The sequence below is a fragment of the Cyprinus carpio genome, chromosome B22, assembly GCF_018340385.1.
Source record: "Cyprinus carpio isolate SPL01 chromosome B22, ASM1834038v1, whole genome shotgun sequence".
Lineage (NCBI taxonomy): Eukaryota > Metazoa > Chordata > Actinopteri > Cypriniformes > Cyprinidae > Cyprinus > Cyprinus carpio.
In genome coordinates this window covers 15,158,762-15,174,377 of record NC_056618.1, presented here as the reverse complement: position 1 = coordinate 15,174,377, position 15,616 = coordinate 15,158,762, and the positions used below count along the sequence as shown (strand labels likewise).

The window sequence follows — 15,616 nt, the reverse complement described above, 5'->3', positions numbered from 1 at the left end:
GTTATGAATAAACATTCATATCTGTCTACTTGGGTGGTTAATTCAAACAATATATACGTTTATACTGTTGATAAACAATATAAAAACAGACGTCACATACGGATAAATGCGTAACATTTTAATACAACTATTAATGTTATGGCAGCGGGAATTTGAACGTGCATTAGTTATTTTATTTAATCTGTGTTAATTTAATGTTTTGTTTTTTTGACCTAAAAGGCACAGATGCTGATGTGTTTGCATTCAAGCATTTCAGTTGGGCTTAAATAGATAACCCTTTACAGAAGATTTAGTTCACAAACAACTGACAATTTTGACCTAAATATGATTTTCAATTACAATAATTAAACTCAAAATTCGACATTAGTTACTTACTTTTAGCAGCATCAGGTCGCGCGCGCTCACAAGATCTCCCGGTTGTGAATTGAGTTTACTAAAAAATCTAACTAAAAAATACAATTCAATCAAAAAACACTATACACAAAAGCGTAAACAATCGAATCATTCTAATTCGTGAATGAATCGTTTGGTGCGATTTGCGAACCGATTTAAAAGGTTCATTGAAAAGAATCAGTTCGTTCTTGAATCAGACACCGCTTCTGCGTCTCAGAGCACGTGATATAGTATAAGGAGTAACGATATGTTTTATGAAATGTAGTGAAGTAAAAAGTACAATCTTATGCTTTGGAATGTAGTGAAGTAAAAGTAAAAGTTACTTAAAATAAAACTACTCCAGTAAAGAACAGATACTTGAAAAATGTACTTAAGTACAGTAACGAAGTAAAGCTACTCCTTTACTGTCCACCACTGTATTTTAGCATCCAGATACGTCGGGAACATGGAAATATTTGGATTCATGCCAAATGAGAGAGGCATCAGCTTCACCTTAAATTAATTTGTTTTTGGATTGACGTTTTTATAGCCTAAACTTTAGAGGATTTGTTTTTGAGAGAAACTAATAACTGGTTTTAATGTTTGTAAACATTTTGCTTTATACTACAGGCATTAGTTTTCATTAGCCTATTTCGGAAAGTAATAGGGCTAATAAAATGCGACGTGAGCCGCAACGTACGTTTTTTTTTTTTTTTTTCACTCTCAAAACGCATTTGCCCAAAGCTGGTTGGTTATACAGAAGAAAGACATTATTCAAAGCTGTCAAGCTTTTGCAAAATAATTAAAACTGTAAAGCTTTTGCAAAATAAAGAAAACTACTCTCTGCTGTTTCGTTTTCCTTTCCCAAAGCTTTGGAACGTGTCACAATGAACACATTTTTTCTTTCGTTTCGTTAATCTGTCAATATGATTTAAGTGAAATATATTTAGTGTATATGCCTATATTCCTTTTTATGTTAGCTTATAGGGGTTCGTTTTTCTATTTTCTCCATTCACAGAAGTGCTCCAGGTGTGTGTGATCTGTTGAATTAATCTTACACTATCCACAGATAAATTCTAAGGGCAGTGCATTGCCATTGCGACTTACCTATGATGAGTTCACACCTGAGCAGACATTTGCATATGTCGTACTACTGGAATTCGTGATTGGTTGACAGCAAATTTCAAATATTAAATGGAACGATAAAATAGCGTTATTAACCGGTTAATGGCCATTTCAAATTTTCGATTCTGTTCTGAACTATAACATTTTATCTCGTTTCTGTTTTTGGTTCTGTTCCTGTCAAAATTTCGTTTGTTTCCGGTTTTCCCTTTAACCACTTCAAACCCCTCATTGTAATATATAAAAACGAGTGGTTATTTGAGTTACTGTTGCCTTTCTATCGTCTCTAACCAGTCTATCCATTCTCCTCTGACCTCTGACATCAACAAGGCATTTTCGTCCACACAACTGCCCCTCACTGGATATTTTCTCTTTTAGTATTATTGTATTTTTTTCATGTCATTACATTGCTTAAAGCAGTGGTTCCCAATCCTGGTCCTGGAGAACATCCAACACTGCACATTTTAGATGTCTCCCTATTCAAACACACCTGATTCAACTCATCAGCTCATTAGTGAAGACACCAAGACCTCAAATGTGTGTGTCAGATAAGAGAGACACCAAAAACGTGCAGTGTTGGGGGTTCTCCAGGACCAGGATTGGGAACCACTGGTTAAGAGCAAAATACAATTATATTTAATTCATAAGTTATGCTATGTCCTTTGTAAAGGACATTGGGACTCAATTTATTTAAACAAAATAAAAAGACATGAATGAACATGCATAGGCAAAAACAATAGATATATATTTTTTAATCAAACTTTGTACAAAGACAATTCTCAACTATGTTATAACAGAATGATTTGATATCCCATTTTTCTGCAAAATGTGTGTAAAATGGCCATAAACATGTTTTCTCATTATATACAGTATAATGTATATATAAACTAAATCTAATTTGCATATTAATGTGCTTTTGGGGTAACGTACAGGACATCCAGACTGTGGCATGTATAGTCTCAGAGAAATTCACTAAAATATAATGTCCTCATATGAGGATGCAGGGTCTCAGGAGGCTATAGGGCACATAAGTCTGAAGTAATGAATTTAGTGTGACGGCTCATTAAAAATTAATCTTGCTGCTGCGTTCTGGATTAATTGTAAAGGTTTGACAGAACTGGCTGGAGGAGCTGCCAAGAGAGCATTGCAGTAGTCCAGCCTGGACAGAACGAGAGCTTGAACAGCATGTGTGCAGCATGTTCTGAAAGAAAGGGCCTGATCTTCCTAATGTTGTAGAAAGCAAATCCACAGGACCAGGCAGTTTTAGCAATGTGGTATTATTATATTTAATAAATATGAATAAACTATTAGTAATTATTAGAGGGGAGGTTGACTGCTTTTTTTCTAGGCTTGATTGTGTTTATGGGGTGCAGTCTAACATCTGTTACTGCAGGAAATCAGAGTTTCATTCAAAATCACCACAAATATGCAATTATGTATGCAAATATGATGTTCTTGATGGGAGATTCAGAGACAGACTGAAGCTGAACAATCAAACTGGATCTGGAGTTTATCAACTACAGACCAACCATGTGATAAAGAGTTTCATTCTCACTGTCTACAGTGAGTTAGATATTGGCCCTATAACATTTATATTTCAATATACCATTTTACAAATAAAACATCTATATCATAGGATGACAAATATATTTAATCTATGACAAATAAAACAAAGATATTTAACATTTCAGTTTGATGTTTTTATTCCACAGACTCTGTCCACTGTTGTGATTCTGTTGAAGCTGTGATCCGATTGGTCCTCTCTGCTCTGGTGGGCGTGGCTGCTGCGGCTGCTGTCATTGTTCTGGTTTATGACATCAGATCCAAAAGAGCTGAACAGGATTTTTAATTACTCATTTTTAATGTCTTTCTATATTCTTCCTTAAAGACCGAAGCTTCATCATTGCTGAATGGAGTCAGTTTGAACTGAGAACAAGAGACTGAAGGTTGTTAGTTTGAATCTCAGCAGTAATGTTGATGTCTCACATATCCACTCTAGATGTTCTATTCTATTCTATAATAAACATTTGATATCATTACAGCAGTATTTTCTGTTCCTGGCATGTTTGTGTCCATTGGCTGTGTTTATAAGAATATTAATGATATGGAAATAGGTTTAGGGTTTGTGGCACAATGTATGTTATGATACATCAAGCATACACTCACTTTCTAGTCTATAATCCATTTACATTGTAGAACCTTCGTTGGCCACACACACATTGCAAAGTTTCAGGAACCTGGGGTGGCCAGCCAAATTTCGGCCATCATGTAGCCACGCCCCTGAACTTGTAACGCACATATCACAGCATATCCTGCATGACTAATTAAAATTTACAAACAAATTATGAATGCTTTGTTTTCCATTTAAACAGGTTAATTACACAAATAAATTGTTTAGCTTAGCCTATCTCTGGACAAAATCAGCAGTTTGATTAGCCTTTTTAGTATATTGTAGACGTTATTTCTAAGTGAAGAAACTCTTGCTGAAATCTCCATAAGAGTGCAGAGTTATCTGTTGATCATTTGCACCTCAAAGGGCGGAATTCCAAAATTCTTTACATTGCTTAATGCGTTAGAGATTGTTTTAAAAAGACCAAACTCAGTAAACACATTATTAATGAATTATAATACTGTATATGCAGACAAGCAGATGAGTCCAAAAGGCGAACGCAACACATTTTTCTTATAGCCTATTTCTATGGGTAAAACGCTTATTATTATAGTTCTTATTATAGGCTTATTTGCTTGTCTGTACATAGAATGCTTTATTAATGATGTGTTTACTGAGGGGTCATAGGATGCCCATTTTCCACTATTTTCCACTGTTCCACTTTTGATATGATTCTTTGTGGTCTCAATGAAAAGTCTGTAACACAGTTTGGTTAAAATTTCTCAAAGGAAGTGTAAGACAACATCATTTTTACCCTGTCAAAAACAGTTCTTTTCAAAGCAAGCCATTTTGTAGCATTTTCCTTTAAATGTTAATGAGCTCTGCCGACCCCACCCCCTCTTCCAGCTGCTCTCCGAGGGACTGTTTACTTTAGCCACTTCCATCTTGAAACTTGCTAATTAGCACATTATTAGGAAAGGTGATTTGATAAGATTCATTACAAAACATTATACTCACTTCTGTAGATGAGGCTGGATCATGAATGATTCGCGTGAACATAGTGATGTAGATTGGGGACCCTTAAGGAACCTTTTCTTTTTCTTTTTTTTATTAATAAACAAGGCATAACAATAAGGCATATTTTAACAATCATAAATCTGTTTGTTTTTTTTTTCGTTTTGAAACAGCATTTAAATAAAAATAGAACAATACAGAAGAAAAAAAAAAGGAAAAGACAATGTGAGTGTCTTACTCTAATAACACATACAGTCAAAATCAGAAAGAAGTTTCAGGGCATTTCTGTCCATCATCCATTGAAGGGATTTTGCAAATAACTTCAAATCATTCTTCCATCCAGTGAAATGAGGTTTAACCTTTAAATACTTACATCTGTGGATAAAATGTTTGCTTGGAACAATCAGGTTATTTATCAAAAATTCTACATTTTTATCATTTATAAACACTCTAACTTTAACTGAGATCACACAGGATGCAGTGATATATCTTTAGATTGTATCCAACTTTGAAATGAAAGCCAAAATGTGTGTACAAATTCACACTGTAAGAAAATATATTCTACAGTTTCAATGTCTTTCTCACAAAATCCACATGCATTGTTTTCCCAATTAAACACAGTTCGTGTTCAAAGGAGAGTAGACATCTAGGACCGTAGAAATGAGCGCAGCTGCAAATATGAAGGGCAAGGTTTCCCGATAACGATTGATCTTAGCGCTTTGGAGCGTTTTCAACGACTAATTTTACGATTGTTCGTTATTGTTTCACGTGCGCTTCCCAAAAATGCACATAAAGCAATCTCGCGTAGGAGTCGCTGTCCATTTGTCAAGTGCTGAAATGTCACCTTATAGAACGGCTCGTAATTGTAGAACACGATCGTTTATTGAAATGTTAACCCAGACAGCAACATAGCGTTGGCCTAGATCCGGCCCCACATCTGGCCCGCGTGAAATCCATGCGGGCCAGATGTGGGCCGGATCTGGGCCAAATCTGCTTGCTGTCTGGGAACCTAATGCTGCATTCCAGACAGACAACTTGGATATAATATCTGTAATACAATACAATATAATATTACATAATACCGTGTATTACTTTACATAATAATATATAATACTTTAAATGCAGTATATATATATATATATATATATATATATATATATATATATATAGAGAGAGAGAGGGGGGGGGGGGGGGGGCGGTTTTCCCGGTTCCAATACATAGTTGGTTTTCGTGCACGTCAAGTCATTGACAGATAAACGAGAAAATAAAGAAAACGACTAATAAAGTGTACAATAAAGCAGAATCAAATCCTTATAATCACATCTCACTTAAACAAATATAACTTTAAATCTGCCAATTGTCCTGCAGGCGACTGCATAAATCTGTCTTATGCACTTAGGGCTTTAAGATTACTCCAGAGCACTCGTAGATCTACGATCTTTTGGAAAACAGACTGTAATATTAAGATCAGTCGTACGATCGTTTTTACAAACTTCTGAGGCTTACGAAGCTTTTGGGAAACGCAGCCCAGTTCGTTGTGGAGAAGAGTATCTAGCACAATGTTTATTTTTTTACACTGTACCTATGGTACACGTTTGTCTCAGAAGTTTCTAATCTATAAATCCATCACCTGCTGGTCTGGTTTCATTTGTAGGCGGTGTTCTGTTGATTTGTCCTACTCTGTCAGATTTTGCTACCTCCCACTAAAACAGTGAGTAGTACAATTCGACAATGAAAACTGCTACTGTAAAGTTATGGTTTATTAACTTCTACACCTACCACAACCCTAAACCTACCCGTACAGTAATGCAAATACAGTAATTATGGGTTAATGTTCGTGGTTAAAGCTAGAAGGGATACAGCTACAGGAAACCAACAATATATATATATATTTTTCTACCAATTAGATTGTGTTTTTATTAAATTCTACATCTACACCTACACCAACCCTAAACCTTCCCTTACAGTAATGCAGGCACATTAAATATTGTTGTTTAGCATGAGAAAAGGGATGGGTAGGATAAAATGTCAGGACAGCGGTCCGGATTCAGCGCTAAGACTTACATTTCATTTGGGAAATCCAATATATACTTTTTTTTTAAATACTGAATGAGGTTTGTTTTTACTATTTTCTAATACAACTTTCAAATTTAACACTATTTTCAAACATGCGTGTCCTCAATGCGTTAACATAATTGTGGGTGGGACCAACAGAAACTGGCCAATCATTATTTTGTATGGTAAGCACCTATAGGAAGAGGGAAAATTAATAAACTGCCAGTAAATGAACATGAAAGCTCAGGTTAAATATATTTTAAAGCACATATATGAAGTTAAAGTGAAACTATACATTATAGTGAAACTATACATTTATAATTTATTATCTTTTGATTAAAAACATTAATCTGGAAAATTACCAGCTTCTCACTGAGTGGGCCACAGCTGAAAATGGGTGGGCCATTGTTAACCTGGGCCCATCCGTAGCTTCGCCACTGGTTCCCTCCTAGTGGGATGAGCTGCCCAACTCAATCCAAGCAGCTGAGTCCTTAGCTATCTTCAAGAATCGGCTAAAAACACATCTCTTCTATCTTTATTTGACCCTCTAACTCTAGCACTAGCACTTTCTATTCTAATTCTATTCTTTAAAAAAATGCCCCTTTTAGACTTGCATTCTATTCATTTACTAACTGCTTGTTTTCTTTTTTCTTTTTTGAATTAACACTAGCTTATCCATTCTTTTTGTATTTTATCAATGTATTTTCTTTTAAATTTATTATATTAGTACATATATATATATATATATATATATATATATATATATATATATATATATATATATATACACACATATATATATATATATATATATATATATATATATATATATATATATAAACCTTGATTTCACTTGATTGCTTCCATTGTCCTCATTTGTAAATCACTTTGGATAAAACTGCCCTCTAAATGACTTTGATTGCTTCCATTGTCCTCATTTGTAAATCACTTTGGATAAAAGTGTCTGCTAAATGGCTAAATGTAAATGTATAAAATACGAACATATGCATGTATATATTTAATAAAAACATGTTATGTTTATATATTAAATATTTTTATATATAATATAAAATATAAAAATATAAATGTGTATACATGTAAATATTTTCAATAATATACAGTATATATAAATATATACTGTATGTGTGTGTGTTTATATATACACAATACAAAGTACACACACACACGTTGTGATTGGTGATTAATCGTCTGACAGCATTAATATATATTAGTGTTGTCAGACGATTAATCGCCATTATACGCATGCAAAATAAAAGTTTTTGTAAACATATGTGTGTACTGTGTATATTTATGTATATATAAATACAAACATTTATTTATATTATATTTAAATATATTTTTACTAAAAAACAACATATTTTTCTTAAATACAAACATTCATGTGTGTGTATTTATATATACATAATAAATATACACAGTACATACACATATTATATTTCTGTTATGGAAAATTTATTGTTTTCATTTTTTCTGTCATTGTCACAGAAATCTAATTTTAGTGCAGATGTAGATAAAATGTCACAATGGGCCCGAGTGGTTTTTTTGTTTTTTTGTTTTCTTGTGGGCCCACACATGGGGCCCACGTGGTTTTAGTGTGGGTTTCCCACAGAAAACCCGCAGTGGGCCTGCGCAGGCATGTTTGCTGGGCAGCTATAGATGGGGACGTGCCTGACTCCCTCAGGAAGAACCTATTTTGTTTTGTTTTTGCTCATTTCACACTGGTTTTGATTTAAACTTTGACTTAAATTGCTTCAGACAAAGCTGTTTGCTGATTGTCTGAACTTTGTAAGTAAACTTAGACGTATTTGAAAATGCAACATCAACAAAACTTTGTTTATTTTCTGTGATGTAAAAGAGGATGGACGTCTATAAGTAAACTGAGATGAAGGTTAGGGGAGTATTCGCACACAATCAGATAAATATCATAGTTCACTTGTGTTTAAGACATTCTAAGGGATAATATTGTCAACTTTTCAGTGAACTGATGAGGAAAATGGCAATCACATTAGTTTTGTTCTGTTTGTGTTTCTGGCGTCTAGATGGTGAGTTTGAAATGTGTTTTTATGGCTTCAGTTGCTTCTGTTCTGATATCATGTAATAAATTATTGATTACATTAGTCAGAGATGATTTTTTTTTTCTTTAAAATCAATTCAGGTGTGAACTTAGTTATTAGTGATTAAATAAAATAAATATGAAGCTCAAATACCCAACAGCATTAATTGTAGTGTGACATTAAAGATTAAAGTAAAAGTGTCTTCATTTACAGTAGTGGCCAAAAGTGATGTCTGAATGTCTGTTTGTTTGTTTGTTTGTTTGTTTGTTTGTTTGTTTGTTTGTTTCCATTTTACTTCTCCCGTGTCATTGAATTAATCCAACTCTTTTCCTATATGTTTCCATTCCATGTTTTGTGTTTGTTTTGCTTCCTGTTACCCAGTTTACGTCTCCCGTGTCATTGAATTAATCTCAGGTGTTTCCTGTGTTTCCATTGATCCCAAGTCTGTCTAGTCTTCCCATCACCCTGTCCTGTATAAATAGTTTTCCCTGTGTTCAGTTTAGCATCTGGTATTGTTCATGTCTACATGTGCTGCGTGAGTTTTCCTTGTTATAAATAAACTTCTCTGGATTGATGTACTGTTCGTCTCCCTCCGTTCCTTGCTCCACACTCCACTCAGTAGTGCACCCCTGACAGCAAGTTGGAATGAACCATAAACATATAAGGAAATATTTAATATATTTAAATAAAAATAAAAAAAAACCTACAGCATAATCAGTTTCATCAATCCATATTTTGTTGGTTCTCTCTTGTTTTTGCATGTATTTGTAATTTCTTTCTATGACAGCCTAGCCAAAAACTACGTCCACAAAATTTGGCACGTGTCATTGTATTATCATTAATAAAATGATTGACTCCAAGAAAAACCCCTGAATATGCTTACAAAATCTGTAACCGGTTTTAAGTATTCTTAATAAAGTTTGAAGATGTCATTTTTAGTAGACATGACATGACTTTTGGCCACTTCTGTATCTATTGTTATTATATATATATATATATATTTTAGAGTAGCACTATCTCAACTATCTATGAGAAGCTTTGGAATGCTGTGTGTATATAGTATTTTTATCTTCATTGACCATATTTTGTCTTTTGCAGCAAAATATTATTAACTTCAAATTCAAAGATTAAAAGTATTTTAGTGATCAAACCAACATCAAGTGATTTTAAAATGTTAATATGTGATAAACTCTGTTCTGCAGATGTGTTCGGTCAGGAAATTAAGTTAATGAAACCGGGAGATTCAGTCACTCTGAACTCTGGTCTTACTGAAATGAAGGATGATGATGAGATTCAGTGGAGGTTTGGATATGAAAACACTTTAATAGCTGAAATCAATAAACGTGTCGACAACCTGACTGTAAATGATGATGTTCTTGATGGGAGATTCAGAGACAGACTGAAGCTGGACAATCAAACTGGATCTCTGACCATCACAGACATCACAACTGAACATGTTGGACTTTATGTAATGGAGAGCAAGAGTGTGAGGAAGAGTTTCTTTCTTAATATCATTGGTGAGTTAAATTAAGTTCTATATTTTAATTGTAAGACCAAAATTCCTGAAAAGACTGAACATAAGATTGTCCACAAAAACAGATACCATTATAACAACAAAGCTACTAACCTCGAGAAGAGATCACCAATAAGGGACACAGAAAGTCATTTGAAACCTTCAAACTGAAAGACCGTGAATGAACGGAGCATGCAGGTGCTTCTCGATAAATTAGAATGTTGTGGAAAAGTTCATTTATTTCAGTCATTCAACTCAAATTGTGAAACTGGTGTTTTGAATCAATTCAATGCAGAACAGACTGAAGTAGTATAAGTCTTTGGTTCTTTTAATTTTGATGATTTTGGCTCACATTTAACAAATAATCCACTAATTCACTATCTCAACAAATTAGAATATGTTGACATGCCAATCAGCTAATTAACTCAAAACACCTGCAAAGGTTTCCTGAACCTTCAAAATGGTCTCTCAGTTTGGTTCACAAGGCTACACAATCATGGGGAAGACTGCTGATCTGACAGTTGTCCAGAAGACAATCGTTGACACCCTTCACAAGGAGGGCAAGCCACAAACATTCATTGCCAAAGAAGCTGGCTGTTCACAGAGTGCTGTATCCAAGCATGTTAACAGAAAGTTGAGTGGAAGGAAAAAGTGTGGAAGAAAAAGATGCACAACCAGCCGAGAGAACCGCAGCTTTATGAGGATTGTGAAGCAAAATCGATTCAAGAATTTGAGTGAACTTCACAAGGAATGGACTGAGGCTGGGGTCAAAGCATCAAGAGCCACCACATACAGATGTGTCAAGGAATTTACCTACAGTTGTCATTTTCCTCTTGTTAAGCCACCCCTGAGGCGTCTTACCTGGGCTAAGGAGAAGAAGACCTGGACTGTTGCCCAGTGGTCCAAAGTCCTCTTTTCAGATGAGAACAGGTTTTGTATTTCATTTGGAAACCAAGGGTCCTAGAGTCTAGAGGAAGGGTGGAGAAGCTCATAGCCCAAATTGCTTGAAGTCCAGTGTTACGTTTCCACAGTCTGTGATGATTTGGGGTGCAATGTCTGTCACGACACGCACACAGACAGGTAGATCCAAAAGCAGTATGTTTATTGGGGTGATCCAAAATCAGACAACATCCAGGCAAAGGTCAAATCCAGGTTATCAGTCCTAAACAAGAAACACAAACTCAGGCAAGGAAACTCGAAACAGAAGGTGACATTCAACAAGGACTCCGTGACACAGACAGAAACAAACCAGGTATATATAGACAGGTGATTACAATACTAACGGGGAATTGGCTGAGTGCAATGATTAAATGACCAGGGACAGCTGAGTGCAATGAGCAGTGATGAAACAGACAAGACTATGGGAAATGCAGTTCTGAAGTGGGGTGACGATAATGGGAAGTGAGACCTCTAGTGGACACCCAGGGATACACAGACCAGACACTGTGACATTACCCCCCCCCCTCTAAGGAGCAGCTTCCAGCTTCCTCCGGCACAGCATCGGGCACCGCTTCGGCATCAGGCACCGCCTCGGGAACCTCGGGCACGTCCACCTGGACGACAGCGGCCTGCTCGGGAACGTCCTCCTGGACGGCAGCGGCCTGCTCGGGAACGTCCTCATGGACGGCAGCGGCCCGCTCGGGAACGTCCTCCTGGACGGCAGCGGCCCGCTCTGGAACGTCCTCCTGGACGGCAGCGGCCCGCTCTGGAACGTCCTCCTGGACGGCAGCGGCCCGCTCGGGACCCCCCCCTCGGGCTTTGAGGAACGGCTGACGCCTGTCTCCTCCTCCTCCGCCCTCTATGATGGCGAGCCGGTGGCTCCTTGACGGAAGACTCAGGCGTTGAGTCAACCATCCTGTGCTGTGGTGCTGGGCTGGCGGCCATCTTGTGCTGTGGTGCTGGGCTGGCGGCCATCTTGTGCTGTGGCGCTGGGCTGGCGGCCATCTTGTGCTGTGGCGCTGGGCTGGCGGCCATCTTGTGCTGTGGCGCTGGGCTGGCGGCCATCTTGTGCTGTGGCGCAGGGCTGGCGGCCATCTTGTGCTGTGGCGCTGGCTCAGCAGAGGTGACGTTAATACCCTTGGGAACGTCTAGGATCTTGGACAGCATAGCAAAATACCCCAGAACCGTCTCCATCGCCCTCTCCTCCGCAAACACAGTCACGGCAGACGAGTGCTTCCTCCCCCTTCTCCGTTCCTGATGGAGAGACGGCGTCTCCGATCCATCCCTCACGAGTCCAGGGTCGACGGGGAGCCATGGTGGAGAGCGATGCCGGACCTCCTCTCGACCACTCACTCTTCTGCGACCTCCCCGGGGTCCCGCGGAAAAAACCAGGCGGGTTCCCTCAAACCCCCTCTCTCTCTCCCGCTCGATGGCTGGGGGAGAATCCTCAAAAAACATATCGCTGGATCTAGGCGTGACAGAGTCCTTCTGTCACGACACGCCACACAGACAGGTAGATCCAAAAGCAGTATGTTTATTGGGGTGATCCAAAATCAGACAAACATCCAGGCCAGGCAAAGGCCAAATCCAGGTTATCAGTCCTAAACAAGAAACACAAACTCAGGCAAGGAAACTCGAAACAGAAGGTGACATTCAACAAGGACTCCGTGACACAGACAGAAACAAACCAGGTATATATAGACAGGTGATTACAATACTAACGGGGGAATTGGCTGAGTGCAATGATTAATGACCAGGGACAGCTGAGTGCAATGAGCAGTGATGAAACAGACAAGACTATGGGAAATGCAGTTCTGAAGTGGGGTGACGATAATGGGAAGTGAGACCTCTAGTGGACACCCAGGGATACACAGACCAGACACTGTGACAATGTCATCTGCTGGTGTTGGTCCAATGTGTTTTTTTGAAAACCAAAGTCACTGCAACCGTTTACCAAGAAATGTTGTAGCACTTCATGCTTCCTTCTGCTGACCAGCTTTTTGAAGCTGCTGATTTCATTTTCCAGCAGGATTTGGCACTGCCCACACTGCCAAAAGCACCAAAAGGTGGTTAAATGACCATGGTGTTGGTGTGCTTGACTGGCCAGCAAACTCACCAGACCTGAACCCCATAGAGAATCTATAGGGGATTGTCAAGGGAAAAATGAGAAACAAGAGACCAAACAATGCAAGCTGAAGGCCACTGTCAAAGAAACCTGGGCTTCCATACCACCTCAGCAGTGCAACAAACTGATCACCTCCATGCCACGGCCGAATTGAGGCAGTGAAAAAGTAAAAAGGAGCCCCTACCAAGTATTGAGTACATGTACAGCAAATGAACATACTCCCCAGAAGGCCAACAGTTCACTAAAAATGTTTTGTGTAGTATTCTACTTTGCTGTGAATTGGTGGGTTTTTGTTAAATGTGAGCCAAAATCATCACAAATAAAAGAACCAAGGACTTAAACTAATTAAACTACTTCAGTCTGTGTGCATTGAATTTAATACACAAGTTTCACAATTTGAGTTAAATTACTGAAATAAATGAACTTTTTCCACGACATTCTCATTTTTATTTACTAGCACCTGTATGGCACATCATCTGTGCACCTAAATAAACAAATAATAAAAGAGTAAGGGAATACTAGAATAATCAAATATCAAAATTAATAACATTCTGTGTTTTAGAGTCATTTGAAATTGGCGTCAGATTCAATTCAAAACTGAAATCAAATTGAAGCTAAATTAATACAAATTAAGTGAACTTGCTGAAGCTCAAGTAAAACGATCTTCATGCAGAATACTGTTGGATTCAGTTGTTGGGTCAATGATTGATCCTTAAATCAGCACAAACATACAGTTATTAATCCAAACACCATTTCTGTTCTTTTATATAATTCATTTCAAATTTACACTTCAAAAGTTTTACTTAGTAAACCATCAGATAAGACTCTGAATCTGTGATGAACCCTGTTTCTGTTTGTTCTCTGTGTGTTTTTGATAATGCAGATGAAATATCAATGAAGGAGGGAGATTCAGGTCACTATAAACTCTGGTCTTACTGAAATAATGGACGACAAGATTCAGTGGAGGTTTAGAAGTGAAAACACTTTAATAGCTGAAATCAATAAACAGACCAACAGATTCACTGTATATGATGATGTTCTTGATGGGAGATTCAGAGACAGACTAAAGCTGAACAAACAAACTGGATCTCTGACCATCACAAACATCACAACACAAAACACTCTAGATCATAAAAAATATATAAAAAAAATGAGAAAAAGATTCCCCCTCTCTGTCTATGGTGAGTTAAATATTTGTTCCACCTCCTTTATTATTTTTCACATCACCAGATACAATATTATTCTGCACACTGTTTTGCTTATTTCTGTCTGTTCTGTGTGTTATATTATTATTCTTTTGGAGATTACATCTAAAACTAATAACTTAAATAAACAAACATGAAGGATTTAAATTGTATTACTCTGTGACAACCCCTTTTCTGTTTGTTCTCCGTGTGTGTGTGTTTGATACAGATGAAATATCAGTGAAGGAGGGAGATTCACTCACTCTCAACTCTGGTCGTACTGAAATAAAAAATGGTGAAATGTTTGTGTGGTTGTATATGAATGAATTACTTTTATAGCTGGAATCAAAGCATGGGTCAACAATACTGTGTATGATGATGTTCTTGATGGTAGATCTCAGAGACAGAGTGAAGCTAAACAATCAAACTGGATCTCTGACCATCACAAACACCACAACTGAAGATACTGGACATTATGTACTTCTGATAGAGAGAGGACTGATAATTTGGTTATTAAAAGCTCTCAGTGTTTCTGTCTATGGTGAGTAGAGAGCAGATTCAAAAGAGCTGAACAAGAGCAAGCACATATTCACACATAAGAAACCTAAAGATTGATATGTTATTTCTTAGATTATTTATATTTATCCTCTGATATTGATGTGGTTAATTTCCAAATGCTCATATATGCTCAAAGTATCAATGTTAAGTGTTTGTCATGGTCAATAATGACGATTACCAAAGATGCTCGCATTCAGTAATTTTTTCATATTTGATTTAAAATGTTCCTCTCTTGCAGTGTTATTATGTTATGAGTTATGTCAAGAGTCTATCCATGTTTTTTACTTGACTTGACTTGACTTTAACTTTATGTAATCCCCGAAGGGAAATTTAGAAGTCACAGCAGCACAACCATACAATGAATAAATTAAAAACAACTTTAAAACAACATTCACAAAACAACATAAAAACTTGTTCTCCAGTATCAAGTTTGCAAAGCATTGTAATTATATACAAAAAAACATAAATCCTAAAAAGTATGTCATCTTAAATAACACTGATTATACAACCTAATTGCCGTTGGGAAAAAAAGACTGTGTTTTACATTTA

General features: G+C 37.0%; 1 protein-coding gene and 1 long non-coding RNA gene across 2 annotated transcripts in view; both read left to right on the top strand.

Annotated features, from left to right (window-relative positions):
- The window catches only part of LOC109080562, an 87,247-nt gene that overhangs the window by 66,388 nt on the left and 5,243 nt on the right, over positions 1-15,616 (top strand). The window lies entirely within an intron of this gene.
- LOC122141415 lies at positions 2,831-3,541 on the top strand. Its single transcript, XR_006157795.1, has 2 exons — positions 2,831-3,057; positions 3,207-3,541. It is a non-coding gene; the product is annotated as an uncharacterized LOC122141415 (long non-coding RNA).